The sequence below is a fragment of the Oryza sativa genome, chromosome 1 (genome assembly GCF_034140825.1).
Source record: "Oryza sativa Japonica Group chromosome 1, ASM3414082v1".
Taxonomy (NCBI): domain Eukaryota; kingdom Viridiplantae; phylum Streptophyta; class Magnoliopsida; order Poales; family Poaceae; genus Oryza; species Oryza sativa.
Genome location: NC_089035.1, coordinates 21647988 through 21661900, shown reverse-complemented (window position 1 = coordinate 21661900; position 13913 = coordinate 21647988). Strand labels below are relative to the sequence as shown.

The window sequence follows — 13913 nt, the reverse complement described above, 5'->3', positions numbered from 1 at the left end:
CCGCCGGGTGTAGTATAGATCTGACGATCAGGTTGTCTCATGCCCCCTAGAGGGCCTCCTGCCCACCTTATATAGGGTGGGGGGCAGGATTACAAGATAGAAACCTTAACCAACACGGTATCGGCTTCCTAAATCTACTTTACAATATTATCAAATCAGGACTTTAGGCCGCTCCATAATATAAAAGGAAACGTAATACCCAAGTCATGATCTGTTACATATTCCATACATATATGTTATCCCCTATTACTAGTCGGATAACCATGCCGTGTGGGTATGGGGTACCCATAATCTCCACAATGCTATTATCACCTCTACTCAACGGCGGTGCTACCTCTGCTACTGCCAAGAAGCCCTTAATTAACGTTGCTGCGAAAACCCATGATTCTAAAAATTGTAGGGTCAACACTGTAGCGAGCTGCTAAGCCTACGATGAAGCAAGTATATGCATGGCATGTGCTTTTGTTCAGTGGACACTGATGATCGACCTGCGTTTTGTTGAGATCTGGATATACTGCAGGAATGGAATATTTTGTGGAAGCATCCGTGGATCTATCTGCGCTGCTGGATCGTCAGATCAGAATTTGGCGAAATGTGTATTTGCAAAAACATTCCCGAAACCACTAATCCAATGATGTATGTAACATACTGATGAATATATATGTGTCCAGTCGAGACTATGCAGCTCGGCAAAAGACACCATTTGTCAGCCTTGGAGCACATTAATTGGACGGTTCGACGGTTCGAAAGGGCGCGACACATGCAGAAAGCCCTACTGATCAGTAACAGTATGGATCATTCATCCGTGGATCAAGATCTAGGAACAATGGAACATGCACATCGAAAATGAATGATTGAATGATTCTCTGATCACGGAGAAAACAGAGAAAAAGAAAAATAGTTGGCTTATAAACTAAATTTGCAAGAGAGTAGGAAAAACAGTTAACTGAAGAAGTAGCATTTTTCTCTCCTTAATTGAGAAACACGCAGGGGTCTTCCGGCTAGCTTAATTAATAAGATGGTGGGCTAGCTAGCCTGGTTTCGAAGCCTCATCCATTTTATTTATTTGATATTACATCCTTCTCTAATATTCGTGTTTTTCCCCCTTAATTGGACTGGCTTTCTCGATGTAACAAGGATTAGCTATTTGTCAATCACCTGCCTAGCTGTATATATAGGAGACGACCCAACACACACTGATCGCCTTGCTCTGCCCAACTTTGGCGATGGATGATGCATCGCAAAGTATGCAAAGAAGTATAAAGTCTATTTTGACTAATTTTTAGGGTGGTGATATCTTAGCTAATATAATTTAGCAAGATAATTTAGCCGATACAGCATAAACCCTAAAACGAATCTCAGCTGATACAAAAGTAAATTAAGATGCTAAACTAGATTAACTAAGATATATGATAAATATGTATGCAAGTATACCAACCAAACCAGAGCGATCCAAGAGGTCGAAGCGATGTAGCTTTGAACAATACCAATGTAGTCGATACAATTGGTAGGGCCGGCCGAACGTAGGACTTACCCCTTCGCCGGAGATCGAAAGCCAATGCAGCCCCACGTCAGGTGCCAAGTCTGCATCAGGTGCTCCGCGTCAGCCGTTGCTAGCCTGCCGTGGTTGCCGAGAGGAGGAGAGCCAGGGGTGGGGGAGGGAAGGGGAGAGGTGGGGGGAGGAGCTAGGAGGGAGAGTCTGAGTGAGAGAAGGGGATATAAGATCAGTGGAAATTTTAATATAGAGAACTTATTTTTTTTTTGCTTTTTTTTTCAGTTGGTACTCCTTAGCCGCTACTAGCGAAATTTGTCGCTTAAAGGAACCGTTTGTAAAAATACCTCTATTTTTGCAAGCAGATATCTTAAGCGACAACCAACGAAAACTAATTTTCACTGGCAGTTGGTGATCGGAATCCCTCTTAATTATCTTTACAAGCGTGTGTTTATTAAACTTGAGGAAAAAAAAATAAAAGAGTGGTGCTATGAAAAATATATTTTTTAAAGTAGTGTCACTTATAAGGGCGATCCGTGCACACTGCTAAAGCCACAGAAGGAATGAATTAATGGTCGCCACATCTATCTATATCTCTCTACTTGTTCATGAAAATGGCCATCCAAATCCTACTCTATACTACGTATGTGTGTACAGCGTGATTCCACGCAGCCTTAGCTTACCCGTACCGTACGCCCGAGTATGCAAGCATGCACATATACGACAATCTGTTGTGGACAGCCATCACGGTCAATCGACACCCCATCCTCTAACCAATGATAAATCCCCATTCTTTCTTGATTTGACTTTCGTTCGAGGTTTTTAATAGCCGTAGACGAAAAATTGACCATTTGATTCATATAATTTTGCATCTCTGTATATAATGATGGAATTATAAAAACTATGGCATGTGTTTTCCGACTCCTAATTAAACGATGTGATTTTCGCATAAAAATATATACGACTTAGTAATATTGTTTTTTAATCTATTTTTAAAATCTTATAATAGTTAATTTATTTTATTTGTACTCGTACATAAATAGTTATCATAAAATCATTTAGCTATTCATGGGAAAAAATATTCCCGTAAGACAAGCTCAATCATAGCTTAAGAATAGACATAATTAAATTTTTTTTAGATAATGAAATATAATATCCGGCCTTTACTCAAAAGCATTGCATTCCAATCGAGTAACTGGAAATGTGGAAAAGCTATATACCAGCTGGGTTACATGCGTGTAGAGTAATTAAGCGTACGGTATGCTGTTGATCTTCCCAGTTACTCCCTCTAGTTTTTTTTAGATAATGGAATGTAACATTCCGGCCTTTACTCTAAGAGTTACAGCCAATTATTATGGAACTCACACAGAAAGTTCACGATAGCAGAAACAAAGCTAAGCAAACTAATAGACACCAACAAAAGAAAAAGATCCCCTAACTACTGAATTCTAATAGAGAACCTCCACCCGAAGTTGGCAAATAGATGCATAATTGTCGTCTCAAGTTTACGACATTCATCATTTATTAGCTTGATATCTTCATCATGCCTTTGCAACTGAGCCCAACCCCGAAGCCAATACGTTGCCCTGAAAAGCACCTGCAAATAGGATTTTGATGGTGTTTTATCAAAAACCATATCATTTCTACTAAGCCAAAGAGCCCAACATATAGCGGAAGCTCCAACAAGAATAAGTTTTTTGATTTTTTTACTAACACCCACAAGCCAATTCCCAAACATATGAGATATACTATGTGGAGGATAAAGTCCAAAAGAGAATTGTATAGCTCTCCAAAGAAATTTAGAAAAATGGCACTGAAAGAATAGATGGTGAATTGATTCATTTTTCATACAAAAGCAACATCTCAAACTACCATTCCAATTCCTTCTAGCCAAATTATCTTTAGTTAAAACAATCCCTTTAAGGAGATACCACATAAAAATCTTAATCTTAAGAGGCATTTTAAGTTTCCAAATAATTTTATTTCTTTCTATGTAACCATTATTAATTAAAGCTAAGTACATAGATCGAACAGAAAATTGGCCATTTTGATGAAAATTCCATCTAAAAATGTCATCCTCGTATGTTAAGTTAATATGCACAATGGAAGCACACAAATTATGCCATCTAATTAGATTCTGACCAACTAAAGCTCTTCTAAAAGAAACATTAAGCGGAACAGAACCCATAACATTAGCAATTGAGGCATTTTTCCTTCTAACTATAGAAAACAACGAGGGGTACTTTTCCTTCAAAGAATAGTTCCCTAGCCACTTATCCTCCCAGAATCTTACTTGTTCACCATTATTAATAATCCAGGAACCCATATTTAAAAAGGAATTCTTAACCTTCATCAGACCTGACCAAAAATGGGAATCCCCTTGTTTCCTCTCAACCTGAGTAATTGATTTACCAGTAAGATATTTTTGTTTCAGTAAATCTTGCCACACACCTTGCTCATTTATTAATTTAAATAACCATTTACTTAAAAGACATTGGTTTTGTATTTCTAAATTGTGAACTCCAAGTCCACCCTGATCTTTTGGTTGACAAATAATATCCCATCTTGTCAATCTATACTTTTTTTTATGTTCATCCCCTTGCCAAAAGAAACGGGATCTATAATAATCAATTTTTTGAAGAACCCCTTTAGGAATCTCAAAAAACGATATCATAAACATAGCTAGACTTGACAAAACAGAATTAATCAAAACCAATCTCCCACCAACAGACATATGTTTACCCTTCCAACTACTGAGTTTTTTTTCAATTCTTTCTTCAATTGTTATCCAATCTTTATTACTAAGATTTCTAAAATGCATTGGAATGCCGAGATATCTAACAGTAAAATCACCTAGCTTACATCCAAAAATATTTGAATATTGCTCATGACACTCCTTTGCTTGACCAAAGCAAAATAATTCACTCTTATGAAAATTTATCTTAAGGCCAGAAAGTTTTTCAAACGCAGTTAATAACAGCTTCATATTTTTTGATTTCTCTAAATCATGCTCTAGAAAAATAATAGTATCATCAGCATATTGTAAAATAGATAAACCATCGTCCACTAAATGTGGGACCAAGCCAGAGATCTCTGACCATCATCTTTTGCTCTCTTAATTAATATAGTTAACATATCAACAACTATATTAAAAAGAATTGGAGATAATGGATCCCCTTGCCTTAAACCCTTGTAAGTTTGAAAATTTGATCCCACCTGATCATTCACTTTAATGCCAACATGACCACCTTAGATAAAAGAAGCAATCCAATCACACCATTTTTGGGAAAAGCCCTTCATTCTCAAGGATTGTTGAACAAAAGACCATTTAACTTTATCATAAGCTTTCTCAAAATCAATCTTAAAAATGACACCACTCATTTTTTTTCCGATGCAACTCATGAATAGTTTCATGAAGAATGACAACCCCCTCCATAATATTCCTCCCAGGTATAAAAGCTGTCTGTGTGGGACTAATTACTTTCTGAGCTACCCCAGTGATTCTATTTGTAGCAACTTTAGTAAAAATTTTAAAACTGACATTAAGTAAACAAATAGGCCTATATTGTTGAATCTTTATAGCCTCTTTGCACTTAGGCAGCAAAATAATAGTACCAAAGTTAAGAGAGTAAAGATTTAAGCTTCCACTATGAAAATCTTTAAATAACTCAACCAGGTCTGTTTTAATTACGTCCCAGAACACTTGGTAAAACTCAACCGGAAATCCATCCGGACCCGGAGCTTTATTATGTTCCATCTGAAAAACTGCATCTTTAATTTCTTTCTCAGTAAATTCATCAACTAACGATTATTTTCTAGAGAAGACACCTGGGGAATATCACCTATAAGACTTTCATCCAAAGTTAAAGAAGACTCATCAGGTGGACCAAATAGACCTTTATAATATGTGGTAATATGTGCTTTTAAGTTTGCATCACCATTTATGATGTGGTCACCATCTTGTAATTGATAAATTCTTGTTTTCCTATGCTTACCATTTGCTACCAAATGAAAATACTTAGTATTTGAGTCACCTTCCAAAATATCTTTGGTCTTAGCCCGCTGATACCATTTAATTTCCTCTTCTCTAAGCAAACAAGCTAACCTATTCCTCATATAATGTTTAGCATTAAGCTCTTCCTGAGTTAACAAGGTTGATTCAGCTTTTTTATCAAGTAAATCAAGTTTTTCTAACAGGGCTTTCTTCTCCTTTTTATAGGTACCACTAGTTTGTTTAGCCCAACCTCTTAAAAATTGTCTTAGTCTGCGAATCTTTGCTTGCCACCTCTCTAGAGAAGTATTTCCTTCATCAACACTTAACCAAATTTCCTTTACCATATCAACAAAACCATCCCTTAACAGCCAACCTAACTCAAATTTAAAGTTATATTGACTATTACATACAGAAGATGAGTTTGTATTCAGGAGTAGAGGAGTATGATCAGAAATATCTCGATTAAGAGCAAATATCGTGGAAAGTGGGAATTTTTGTTCCCACTCCGTCGACATTAATACTCTGTCTAACTTCTCATAAGTAGGTACTGAAAGATTATTAGCCCAAGTATAATTCTTTCCAGACATTGAGAGTTCTTTGAGGCTAAGACCGTCTATGATAGCATTAAAAAGAAAAGGCCATCTATTATCAAAATTGTCATTATTCTTTTCCATAGTGCTTCGTAAAATATTGAAATCACCACCAACAATAATTGGTAAGGTTTCATGGCTACACATATGAACTAATCCAGAAAGAAAATGTTCCTTTAAATCATTTTGTGCAGGTCCATACACCAAGACTAAAGCCCATTTAAACTTCTCAATTTTGTTACAAAGATGAAACTTAATATAAAAATCGCCCTCATCAATTGAACCAATATCAAAAGTTTGTAAATTAATCCCTAATAACATACCACCAGAACACCCCCTGGGAGGTTTACAATGCCACAAAAAATCTTTCCCGCCACAAAGATTTTTAAGGGCACTAGATGTAAAATCTCTCTTAACAGTCTCCGATAAAGCAATGAAATCTAGTTGTTGTTCCTTTGTAAGATCAGAAATAATTTGGGTCCTTGAACCCATCACTGTTCCAAAAAAACTCCTTTCATTAAGACTATTGTAAAATTATTTCTTACACCTAACTTTCTTGTCACTTCTCTTTTTTATCGAAGGAGATATCATAGAATCAGAGGTGATATACAAATTATAATCATAATCACCACCCGTATCCATTACCTCCTCCATGATTTCACTACAAAGTTTTTCCAAAACTGAATTATCCTCCAACTGATCGTCGGTCAATTCATTTTCAGGAAAAACAGTAGAATTATGCTTGTCTTTCAAACTAATACAATCACTTAACCTAGCTTCTTCCAAACTCCTTATATCCTTAATAGCATTCACAAAATTACTATCATTGTTTGCATCGATAAAACCCAGTTTAGAAAGAGAGGACGAAATAACTTTATCTGACAAATGTAAAAAAGGAATCATTAAAATGCAAATTACCTTTAACATTCTGAACCTCCAAATTCCTCCCAGCTTTAATCTTTTCAGCCCTCTGCAAAGTGAGTTGATCACTATCACTTGCTCTTCTCTTGCTTTGTCTAGTAGGGGAGAGAATCGTGTCAGGTACTGCCGCTAACTTAACAGCTAGACTTTCATGAGACTTAACTGATCCTGCCCCAACAGATTCCTCCACAAGCCCATCAAACTCCTCATCAGATACTGTCAATCCTTTAATAATAGGTGACAAAACCTGAGAATCCTTTAATAATAGGTGACAAAACCTGAGTAGATGGCTCAGAAGACGTTCCTTTTCCTGAAACAGAACCACTAAACTGGCCACCACCTTGCAGTAGGGAACCATCCTTAAAATTACTTCCATCTGATCCCTTACCCTTATCTTGCACATCACTCCCATCCATATTTTTACCATCTTCTCTATCACCACTATTATCCATGTCCATGGGTTCAGGCACATCAAGCCCATTTTCTGGCTCCACCTTAAAACACAGCTCATACAAATTATCCCCAATAACCACATCCACCACATCAGGGATAAGAGAGGGATCTAAAACCAGAACTTGTAAACGAGCAATGTCATATCTTCTAGTAAAATTCATATCAACCATTTTTGTAATACCTAACATTGAACCAACCGCCCAAATAATTAAAAACTCCCTTAACTCAGAAGGTAAGCCTTTGCATTGAACCCATACCTTTGGCAACACATATTTCACCTCATTACTAACTCCCCTTTCAATTATCTTCATTTCTGCATCACTAACCTTAGTATGTACTATTCCCCATTCTACCATGCGTTTCAGTTCCGCAGCAGAAGGAAAAATAGTACGAAAAGTGTTATCTCCATTATCTTCCACCACCCACTTCCAATTTCCAGGAATCAATCTCTCCAATTCAGAAACAACGGTCTGCACCGTCATTTGTCCTCTAGTTACTTTAACTAGGGCAGCCTTAGAATCATGTTTTATTCTCTGGCCAGCTGAAAGAGGGATATGAAAAAAACCAAGACCATCCACTGCATACCCACACAACTCAGCTGAGGGTTTATTATTAGACCTAAAAATAGGACACCTGGATCCTATATGGTCCTCACTTTCACAAACCTCACAGTAAAATTTAGATGTACATTCCTGCAACGTATGGCCTTTAGTATAGCATCTATAACAATATGGATTCTTGTTAATACCTTTGCCACCTACATGCACACTCAGCTGATTATCCACCTTTGCTTTACCAGAGCTCTTGTCCCCCATAATTAAACCTCTACCTGCATTCTCTTGAGTAGATGGCGTAACGGTTGGTTGTGAAGTCCCAACCATCGTCTATACTGCAACCACTCCAGCCGAGGCACCAGATTCTCCTACAGCGGTCAAATGCCGATCACCAGCTACCCCGCCAGGAAGATGCACATTATCACCAAAAGGAGCAATCCCAGCCAGTACAGAACCATTGCCTCCAGAGTTGCTACTAGTCTGTGCACCGGCGCCCGTCAACCCGGCACCATGTTGAGCTGCTGTCGATCCCTGCGCAACACCACCCGCAATCATCCCGCCACCAAACTGTGCAGCCGCTCCTCCAAATTGTGCCAAGCCACTGCCGGCAGCCAATAGAGATGCGTCGCCACCACCAGCCGGCACCGGAGGAAACTGACCAAACGGCAACGGGACCGGCTGCAATCCAAAGCTAAAGGTTGGAGATTGCCCAAACCTTAGCCCAGGATTATGCCCAAAAATTGGCCTAGCTTGCAGACCAAAACCACCTTCGGTATTTCTAAATTTTTCCTGTCCAAACCAGCCATCTCCTCCGCCATGGGAACCAGCATTTGGTTGCCCACCATTGCCGTTCCAACCTCTTCCACCTTGCCCCTGCCGGCCTCCACCAAAATTCCGAGCTCCAAAGCGATTTCTGCCAAACCGGCCTCGAGCACCTTGAAAACCTCCCTCGCCATGACCTGGATGAAAGTTTGCACGAGCAGCAAAGCTGCCTTGTCCTCCCCCTCCATGAACAGGACGCTGGTTCTTTCTCTCCATTGAACGACGAACTACAGCGGCGTACGAAGGAGGCGGCACAGATCGATCCGTAAACCTAACCTTCTGGCGCACTGTCCCCGTTTTTGCGAATAGAGAGACAAGACCAGGTGTGGGCCTAAAAGGAATACTGGGCCTATGTGGCAATTGCGGCAAAAACTCATCCAAAACCTCACAATTCGAAATAGATGAATCACCCGAAAGTTTTGGAAACGCATCCAAATCGGATCGAGGAACCGGACTCACCGCCGGAGGAGACCGAGATCTCGCCGGAACGGAAGAGACTACCGGAGAACATCTATTACTCTGAATTGTAGAAGGAAACGACAAAAAAACTTTACCCTGAATCGCTGCTTTGATAATACCTCCAATCGTTCTTGGCGGCGATCGACGAGGCGCAGGAAGAGGACCACTCCAAGGCTTCGTAGCCGGCTCCAAGTGTAAATGATCTTCATCTTCAGAAACACCCTACAAAACTGAAAAACGAGAACCTGACGAAGTTTCCAGCTGCGTCCTCGCCGCCAACTGCAACCGGGGATGACTAGCCATCGGCCTTGAAGCAGTAGAAGCCGCCAGCTCCACCATCTGTGCCAGCTTGAACCGGACCTTTGCATCTCGATCCTCTTTGGACAAAGCATCAGATGGCGTCTTTGTTGGTGTTGATGCTGCAGCCCAGCCCGGAGCCAAGGTAAGCCCTTTACTCCCTCTAGTTAGGTTTATCTGATGCTTCTGAGAGCTAAAATACTATGTGTAAGCCATTTTCACTATCCGAAACGTCACATGATTTCATCCGATGGTAGTAAGCACACATTTTCAATGAAAACTGATAAAATAAATTCATGGAATTTCAAGGTTTAATTTCGACGCCATAGACGAAAGTGGATTCCAAGTGAAAATTTTGAACCTCTAAAAAAGGTGAAAAATTCGGAGGATTTTTGAGAAATCATATTGCAAACAATAGATTTTATTGAAATCGAAATTTGACAAAAAAATAGGATTTATCCGGCATTCGGTCGATAATTAAGGCGAGTCTCGACAACTGGTTAATTTATGACAAAATTTATTGCAGAACACTCGAGAAGTATGGTATTTGCTAATAGACACCACAAGAATGTGAATCTGTTTGATAATATGTTAATTTGTCACAAAACATCGGACGCATTAAAATATATTATCCATCCAATTAATACGAGAGAAACCACATAAAATATGAATTTTGCCCTTATCTTCTTCTCCCTTCTTTCAGTTTTTCTCCGGCACCGAGTTATTTGCCGCTGCCGCCCGTGCAGTCATGCAACCACTACTCACGTTCGTGTGAGCACAAGCGCTGTGCACCCATGTCTCATAGCAAGGTCGCTGCAGTCACGCTATCATCACTGTTGCAGCCACCCCCACCGTGAGGTCACTGCCGCCTCTCCTCACGCAGCGCGCTACCCCCGCCGCACCACCTAGTCGTGATGCTGCTCCTCACGTGCTCACTCCCTGCTGTGCTCCATGTCACAGTCCACTCATGTGACCCTCTCCCTCAAGGCCGCTGCCATCGTGTTGGCCTACTATGTAGTCCTCACCGCTACACCGCTAGCCACCCGCTACAAAGTCGCTACCGCCACACCATACAGTCGCATCGCCGGTCCTCGCACCGTACACCCTCAGGCTGTGTTCTTACCCCCAGGTTTCCTAAAACATCTCTCTCGTTTTTCGCGTGACGCTTTTCAAACTGCTAAACAGTGTATTTTTTACAAAAAGTTTCTACACAAAAGTTGCTTAAAAAATCACATTGATCCATTTTTTTTTAAAAAAAGCTAATAATTAATTAATCATGCGCTAATAGACCGTTCCGTTTTCCGTACGCACTGTTCCGGTTGGGAACACGCTGGAGCGAACACAGCCTTACTACGCGTGAGAGGAATGGATGGTTGGAAGAAATCCGGGGCACCAAAGTCATTTTAGTTAAATTCTCTCTCCGATCCTAATGGAAATAATAATTTAATAGTCTTAGTGTGTTTTGTAGCAAATTACTCCCTCCGTCCCAGAAAGGAGGACGTTCTAGGTTAGTTAGGAAAAAATAGTGTTGTGTGAAAATGACCATTTTGCCCTCAATTTATAGGATTGGGGCTAATCATTTGAATGCTTAGTAGGAGTACGACAAGTACACTGCCACATCTGTACAAAAGGAATATTTGAAGCATCCAATTAATGTTGGGTGCTACTACTAGTATCAACACTACAGATTGGTGTTATACACCTAATTCGAGTGATATGGCGCCAAAACATAAGGGCTTAAAATAATCCAACTGGTCTAATCAAATTCAAAAACTCCATGGATGGTGCTTTGCCGCCCAAGGGTACCCTCCATAATCCTCAAGCAGCGAGGCAGCTACAAGCCTTTTATCACTTCATCCATCATCCTACAAACCAACTCCACACCTACCCATCACAATGGCTATAGATCTAAACATATTAGCAGAAGAAGAGGAAGATGGAGGGGCTTTACCTGACCTCAATGAAGCACAAGCCAATCTAGAAGAAGAAGTTCCTGGAAGGCATGTTATCTAGGTAGATGACATTGCTCGAGTTGCTTGCCATGGAAATGATCAAGTTGTACATTCTTTTGATCTCAACTTGGGAGCTTTTGATCTCAACTTGGAAGCAACAGAAGAACAAGAACAACTGCATCCAGGTTTTTTACTTCATCTAATCTTTCTCAATGCATAAAATGGGTTCTTTCTCAGTACATGTTGATTGCATTAGTAAATCTAGCTCTAAAAACCTATGGTGTTGTATGACATGCAACAGCAGATTATACCCCCTCATCAGCACACATGCTCTATCTCTCTCTCTCTCTCTCACACACACACACACACACGATCTGAAAAGAACAAAAGGTTGCTACTGTGACAGTTTTGCAGAGTTTAGTTCTTCTAGTTCCATTATCATGTATCAGAAGACACTTTAGAAACTAGACAACAGGTGTAGTAATCATAGAGAGTAAAACTCAAGACATGTCACTATGGTTTCAAATAGATTAAAGCATTGGCAAACAAATAGATTAGATTTCAGAGCCTAGTATGAAATTTTAGTTCACATTTAACCATTTCTTTTCAGAATCCTAGAGCATCTGGACTTTACAGAAGATAGAGAAAACAAATGAACTGTAAATAGCACATTGTTACCTAACATCGAATTAGGGAGGAAGTAACTTTGGTCATGGCCACAGCATGTTGGAAGAATTAACAGGCACAACCTATTGGTGAGCAGAACGATGTCAATATTTACTAACTGATTTTGTTAATTGCTAGTACAAAGAACCAATTTATTGCCAAGAACCCACACGTCTTGCCAAATTTTAGTATTTAATATTCATCAACAAATCACGTGTTTATGATGCGAAATATTGAATCATGCTTAGATGGTCACATACTTGTGAAATTTGAATTGTGAAGCATCCTTAACTCCAGATCCCAGTCCCAGACACAATATTCCTGTTGACCTGCTACTGAAAATAAGCAAGAACTGTATTAAGTACCTGAAAAAAATTACTTGTACAGCACTAGAACTTAAATAGAGCTAAAGATAGAATTAAATACATAACTGAATTAGCATGACAACAAATCAATGCTACCTTACGAACAGATGTTATGCGTTGCAGGACTCTTATCATGGCAAAACAATATTAAATGGAATGCAATAAAGATCCTGTGTGGTAACGGCTAGAACATTAGATGGTGCATGACTCTCCATTGAACAGATCAAGTCTTCCAGCTATATGGCACTATACTGCTTACTAACTTGTGGCTTTGGTTGCACATTACATAATGCATTAAAGTTAGAGTGATTAAATATCTATGGTTACCTAATTGTTACTAGCTAGAAGTATATGGATATATTATACATAGCAGGCTCCTCGGGAGTTTATCTGTAAGTTTCCATAGTTATTAAATAATATATCTTCAATTTTTTATGCAAAGTTGACTCAAATAAATTAATAGCACACACCTTGCTCTGCTCGCTGATATTGGAGGACTCCACCACGAAGTGCTTGCTCGGTTCAGCACTGTGGTTGGCCATTGTCCCCTGCCACAGGTCACCTCCCTGCGGATAAGAAGCATTCGACGAAAAGGAGGCCTTGGTAATGGTAGAACTGGGTCGTCCCATGCCATAAGTCACATTGGAGCTCATCAGCTTGCCAATTTTACCGCCTCGCTTCTTCTCCATTTCAACACCATCGTGAATCTTTTTCTTGGGCACAACGTCAATGAACCAATCTTCAAATACGAAGTCGCCTCCTTCATCATCCAAATCAGGCCAGAACTCATACTCATCCATATCGGGCCCATCCTGGGTATCAAAGATCACGTTCTTGCCTTCTTCTAAACATCGGCCAGATTCACGATGAAACCACTTGCCTCGAACCCGCTGCCCGCACCACATCTGGGCAGGCTGTTTGCATTCATCATTTGAGTGCACTATGTTGCTGCCGCCACAAATCCCACCACCCTTCTCCACTTCCCCGCAATCCTGAATCTCACCACCATTCTCCTTCGCTTCCCCACAATCTTGAATCCCACCACCCTTCTCGTTCACCTCCCCACAATCCTGAATCCCACCACCCTTCTCCTCAACTTCCCTACAATCCTAGAACTCAGTTTCGGGCACAAACTCCTGATCTAAGGAGAAGCAGTACTCGATGCCTTCATCATCAGAATCAGGGATGAACTCAATCTGGTCGTCGTCGGACCCATCTTGTGTATCCAAAACAAAATTCTCACCTTCTTCCAATAATTGGCCAGATATTCGACAGTACCACATGCCTCGACGCCGTTTCTTACCGCGCATCTCTCTCATCCGATTCCTATGGCACACACTTCAACTCT

General features: G+C 40.0%; 1 long non-coding RNA gene across 1 annotated transcript; it reads right to left on the bottom strand.

Annotated features, from left to right (window-relative positions):
• Positions 1–2654: 2654 nt before the first annotated feature.
• Positions 2655–9746, bottom strand: LOC107281538 (uncharacterized). Its single transcript, XR_010740983.1, has 2 exons — positions 6995–9746; positions 2655–3089 (listed from the first exon to the last, which is right to left on the bottom strand). It is a non-coding gene; the product is annotated as an uncharacterized lncRNA (long non-coding RNA).
• Between the last annotated feature and the right edge of the window lie 4167 nt (positions 9747–13913).